Source organism: Schistocerca piceifrons, chromosome 2, assembly GCF_021461385.2.
Source record: "Schistocerca piceifrons isolate TAMUIC-IGC-003096 chromosome 2, iqSchPice1.1, whole genome shotgun sequence".
In the NCBI taxonomy this organism is placed as follows: Eukaryota; Metazoa; Arthropoda; class Insecta; order Orthoptera; family Acrididae; genus Schistocerca; species Schistocerca piceifrons.
Genome location: NC_060139.1, coordinates 485,688,908 through 485,694,956, shown reverse-complemented (window position 1 = coordinate 485,694,956; position 6,049 = coordinate 485,688,908). Strand labels below are relative to the sequence as shown.

The window sequence follows — 6,049 nt, the reverse complement described above, 5'->3', positions numbered from 1 at the left end:
AAGTGGAACTGACGGATGAAATCAAAAAGTTCAGAGAAAGATGGCTCGTCTTGTATTATCACGAAATAGGGGAGATAGTTCCAGAGACATTTACGTGAATTGGAGTGGCAATCACTAAATCAAAGGTCTTTTTCATTACGACGGCATCTTCTAATGAAATTTCAATCACCAGTTTTCTCCTCCAATTGCGAAAACATACTGTTGTCACACACCTACATAGGGATTAATGATCATCACGATAAAATAGAGAAATCAGGGCTCGCACAGAAAAATTTAAGAGCTCCTTTTTCCCGCGAGCCGTTCGAGAGTGGAACGGTAGAAACACAGCTTGAAGGAGGTTCATTGAACTCTCTGCCAGGCACTTAATTGTGAATAGCAGAGTAATCACGTAGATGTAGAACACACACATAGAACAGCTACCATATGCTGATTCTGTCTTAGTCATACCTTTGTGTTAAAAATATCACAACAGTTTGTGGGATTGAAGTGTAGCTTATTTTGTTAAGAGAATCAAAGTCATGAATGTTTAAAATTTTCCTTCGGGCCGGATTTGAACCAGCGACCTATGGATATCTGCTATTAAGCTCCTCTACAGTCCACCGCTCTACCAACTGAGCTACCGAAGGAATGTGCACCTTTCGCCAGGCCTTGTACCAGATACGCGAAAGTGCCGCCAAGCGCAGACTGGCGGTCAGCGGTAACGTTACGTCACCTCCCATTCGCGCGACGCCTACGAAGCTCTTTTACGTTGGCCACACCATTCGCGTTGGCAGCGTCATTCAGATAGATAACGTGCTACTGATCATTCGTTAAACAGTCTCTCATCACACCTCGGCCCTTGTAACTGGAAGCCGTCGTATGCCAATTTTCAAACAGCGCTATCAGAGGAGGAAATATACCTTCTTTTTCAAGTGGCGTTGGCCAGAAAGTTAACTCGTCCGTCATCTAGTGTGTCCGTTTATAACTTTCCCACATTGTCCGGCATACGCAAAGTTTGACCATGATTACATGAATCCAACTGGTAGGAAAGGCGTAGATTGCGAAGAAACCTGGCTGAAATGATGTGTGGAAAAACGTACAACTAAAACGCAACAAGTGACTTGACAACGATCGACAGCACATACATGTAATTACAAAGATTATTTTTGAATAGTTAGCCGAATTTGTCATTAACAAGAAACTGCAGTTTAATGAAATTTCAATTATATAATGAAATAACATGGTCGCCATCCTAAAGTGGAAATTTATTTCTGAAACCACTGGTTACAATAGGATTTATGTTTAGGTAATGATCACTAACACGTATATGGGCGACGTCGGTCATTACTTATTTGATTAATTGAGAGGGATTATGAGACAAGTGGCAAGGTCATCAGTCTCGCAATTCCGGGATTTGTCACAGAAGAAAGAAGGTCCGCTAAAAGTGTTCGGATCCAGTCAGGGGAGTCAAATTATAAAATAATATACATTAAAAACACACACAAAAAAGGCATAAAAGCTGAGACCAAATCTAAAAATTAAGAAAGGGGCGGTCATGGGGTCACAGACCGAGAAGACTGAAAAGAGGTCCAAACAACAACCAACCTGCCTCTGATCCAAGACTAAAGTGAAACCTTGTACCTGGAAATAAAAACCACTTTCACGGAAGAAACTGAGGACCACTTCAACCGTCCGTAAATCGTCTGCAAATATTAAATTTAATGAATCACATCACCGCAAGCTGCTCAGCACAATCCTTAATGACTGTAGAGGCGTCGGACTGGACCTCTATAGTTAGACATTATTTTTGTCATAGTATAATTCAGACCTACCATCAGGCTTGCTCTGTTAAGTTATTGCATCAGTTGAAATTCATCTCGATTCGTCGCAAACAGAAATAAAATCTATCAACAGAAAGAAGGCTTAGCTATGGGTAACTGCACGTCAAGTTTCCTAGCTGACATTTTCATCAACAACTTAGAGAATAAGTTCTTCAAAGGAGAAAATAAACTTGTTCAAAAAATTGTGTATTACAAGAGATATTTAGATGACACACTACTCTTATTTGATGGCACTAAAGATGAACTTGAAGAACTCCTCACATCATTCGACTCACTCCACAACAAAATAAAGTTCACAATAGAACATGAAACAAATCAATCCATAAATTTCTTAGACCTCACAATTGTGAATGAACAACAAGAACATAACCTGTACATTTGCCGTAAACCAACCTACACTGACATCACAATACATGAATCTTCATACCACCCGAACACACGTAAGTATGCTGCATTTAGATCAATGTTGAATAGGGCACATACATTACCTTTAAAACCCAAATCACTAACACAAGAAATAGATACTATCAAAACAATTGCAGTAAATAATAGTTACTCTGTAAAATCAATTGATAAACTATCTAGAAAAATTCAGACCAACATCACTCACAAAAACACTGAAAAGAAAACTACCGACACAAAACAAATCTTCACAAGCATTCCATACTTAGGCACAGTATCACAAAAAATAGCTTATTTATTCAAAAAAACCAATATTAAGATATCTTTCTCCACAAACAGCAAACTTGGATACCACTTACCCCACACAGTGAACACAAACAAGCCAATAACACAACATAGTTGAATATATAAATTACAATGTAACAGTTGCCCTGCATTTTACATAGGAAAAACTGCAAGAACCTTCCACACACGGTATAAAGAACACACCGACGCCTTTCGACTAAACCATTTTGAAAAATCTACAATAGCTAACCACATGTATATTAATAAACACAGACTTGACGACATCCACAACAGCCTAACTGTACTTCACACAGAACCCAACAGTAAAAAACTTAATCTACTAGAACAGTTAGAAATAATGCTAAACAAAGAAAAATATTCCGAAAACTTGTTGAATGAACAAACAGAGTTTAACAACCACATTTTTTTCTACACCTTTAAAATTTTATTTTTTCCTAAGGAATCAAATCTATAATAGTACAAACAGCTGACAACCTACAACATAGTGCCAAATAATTATTTTAATAATTCCTGTGTACTAGTAATACTATACCATATTATCTTCTGTGAAACAAGAAAATCGATTATATTTAGAAGTAGAACATCTGTATGAACGAGAATCTTTGGCATGTTTACGTTCTGCTCATACAATGTACGAAAAAGTGCGTGACTATGTATATATCCCAGTATGTACTGCAAAATTAAATATGTGTATTGTGTATACCAACTGCACAACAGAAGCTGTCACCATACAATGTTAAACTGTAAGTTAGCTTCATATTATTAACGCTGTTAAACTTATATCTACAATATACCATGTTGTAACACAAAAATGTAATATCAACAGGCAAACAACTAAAAAGCCTGATGTAAATCACTAAGAAGCACCTGAAGCTGAGCCTTCAGGGCTCGAAATGCATAGTGCAGTAAATAAATGCAACTTGTAACTGAAGGCGGTTTGTTCTTCATTTTAAGAAAGTAAAACAGTCGCGGACGTAACACTGATAAACAATGGATAAAATTAAGAAAATTATGATCCTAAGGTGAAGAATCAGATACTTTTCGTTAATAAGGGTTCATTTACTTCCAGTTTAAGAATATTAATATTTTTCTATGGCTACTTTCAATTTCCCATTACCGTGATGAAATCTAACAAAAGCTCAAGCAATAACGTGTATATTCTTCAGTATACTGACATATGCTGAATCCAATGCCTTGTTTCGTAAGTCCTGTTAACGAAGATTTTGTTCAAATTAAGTCGAAAGCTTTCTCAGAATCTGTGAATGACAGGACAAGTGGTAATTTCGACTCATTGCTCCTTTCCGTAGTTTTTTTCATAAATTGTAAATGATTCAACGTTCTACATCCACTTGTAATACCAATTTGCTCTTCTGCTTAAATAAATTTCAATGTTTTTGCCTTATAATAGTGAATGTTTTACACATTAATTACAATTACAGCGAAGCTAGTTGATTATGTATTACTTTTTCCAGTACAGTAATTACTTCGAATGTAATTCTGAAATTTTCGGGATCATAACTCGCTTTATACCCCGAATAGTTTTCATGTGCTCTTTTGGCATTACTCCTGGAATTACATTATTTTCATTATTAGCTATTTGTGATTGTGGTTCAGTAGAATGAACAACACAAACATAATGTTCGAATGCTTGTATTATTTTGTTTATTGTTAACTAGCTGTTACCCGTGGCTGCGCTCGCTCGTCAATAGTTTAGTGTTGACGAGTAAGTAAGCCACTGTAAATGCAATAACCTCAGCTCCCCTCACGTGGGGGCACGTGGCACTGTTGGTGGTGGTGATCCACTCATTGGGTGGGAACGTTAAACTCGACGTCTCCTTTCGTGCTGGCACCGACTCTCACCTTCTCCCTCCTCTGATTATCATAAAACGCAAACATGGCACCACACTACAAATGGTTCAAATGGCTCTGACCACTATGGGACTTAACATTTGAGGTCATGAGTCCCCTAGAACTTAGAACTACTTAAACCTAACTAACCTAAGGACATCATACACATCCATGCCCGAGGCAGGATAAGAACCTGCGACCGTAGCGGTGGCGCGTTTCCAGACTGAAGTGTCTAGAGCCGCTCGGCCACACCGGCCGGCATCACACTACACACACCGATTACAGTCTTCTGCACGTATCAGATACACTTAACATACGAATCACATAACAAAAGGTGCCAGTGTGCACGAAGTATAGGAAAATGCTTTCCAATTAGTCGGCTGAACCTCCATCCACATCTGCCAGCCAACCACGCCATACGACTTTACTTTTTTAGCATACGGTGTCGCTAGGAGACAAACTACAGAAATTTATGTGAATTGGTGTCATTTCAAAAAACAAAGTGTAGATGAAAATGAGACAATACAATTTAATGCTCTCGCGTTAGGCTTGCATTTTTAAGACGGGTATTATCATAGTTCCTCAGAGATTCTAATGCGGGCTTTTGTTTCATGTCCAAACTGTGCCGAAAGCGATGCGATGTCAACTATCAATCTCCTTCCTCATTTAACGTTTGAGCAGACAGGAGAAAAATGATAGTTTTGTCGGATAATGCTGCAGTTTGCAATTAAGTTAGCTTTATCATTACTGTGTGATGCCAACTTGCTTCTCTTCTCTGCTTCTGAAGTCATTTTAGTTGCTGAAGTCCAACAATTTCGAATGCGCCACGCAGCTATGAAAGCAGGCAGCCTTGGCTGAAAGCTGCCAGACTTGCAGCACGTGCGCCCGGCCTGTACACGTGTGCGGCACAGCTGCGGATTGCCTCGCGAGAGGCGGCCAGAGTGGAACACAGGAGCCGCAGAGCTCGCAGCGCGTTCTGCGCGCAGCCGGACCGCCTCGCTGCGTCTCACGCAAGAGAAAGGCTCTTTATCTCACGAGCGGCTCGTTGGTCTAGGGGTATGATTCTCGCTTAGGGTGCGAGAGGTCCCGGGTTCAAATCCCGGACGAGCCCATGTTTTTGTATCATATTCCTAGCTACGTGCAAATTGCAAACCTCTAGGGGTTCGCTAGAGCTGTAGGCAGCTTTGATTTACTCATAGTTACTTACTGTGTCTTTATGGTGACGACTGCGAAAAATCAAGTGCTTGATTTCTAATTTGCGTCTTGATGCTACTCTCATCTCACTCTTCTTGATTTAGCAGGTTCCAGGAGAAGACCGTAATGGCGCTAGCGTCTTCCAGTATTTGAATTTAGCCAAAGTAGAGGATGAAAATACGATATAAATGCCAAAAAACTGCTATTCATTTACTTTTGACAATAATAATTTGTCGTTGAAGTCAAGTCATTTCAAGTCTCAATAATTGTCCTCTGAACGATGGTACCCCGATTACAGAGTATGACAAGTTTGGAATATCATTTTGTCTTGTCCGCCTCCCCACCCCATCCCCCAGAAAAAAACCGTTGTCTAAGATTTCCAAAACAATATTATATTAATATTATTTACATTTTGTTCGCCTCCTCCCCTCTCAAACATAAGAAACGTTTACGATCTCCAAAATAACATTATCACTTCT

At 39.2% G+C, this 6,049-nt stretch overlaps 2 non-coding genes across 2 annotated transcripts; one reads left to right on the top strand and one right to left on the bottom strand.

Annotated features, from left to right (window-relative positions):
* Positions 1 to 535: 535 nt before the first annotated feature.
* Positions 536 to 626, bottom strand: Trnay-gua. Its single transcript is given in 2 exon segments — positions 536 to 571; positions 590 to 626. It is a non-coding gene; the product is annotated as a tRNA-Tyr (tRNA).
* Positions 627 to 5,415: 4,789 nt separating this feature from the next.
* Trnap-agg lies at positions 5,416 to 5,487 on the top strand. Its single transcript has one exon. It is a non-coding gene; the product is annotated as a tRNA-Pro (tRNA).
* The last annotated feature ends 562 nt before the right edge of the window (positions 5,488 to 6,049 follow it).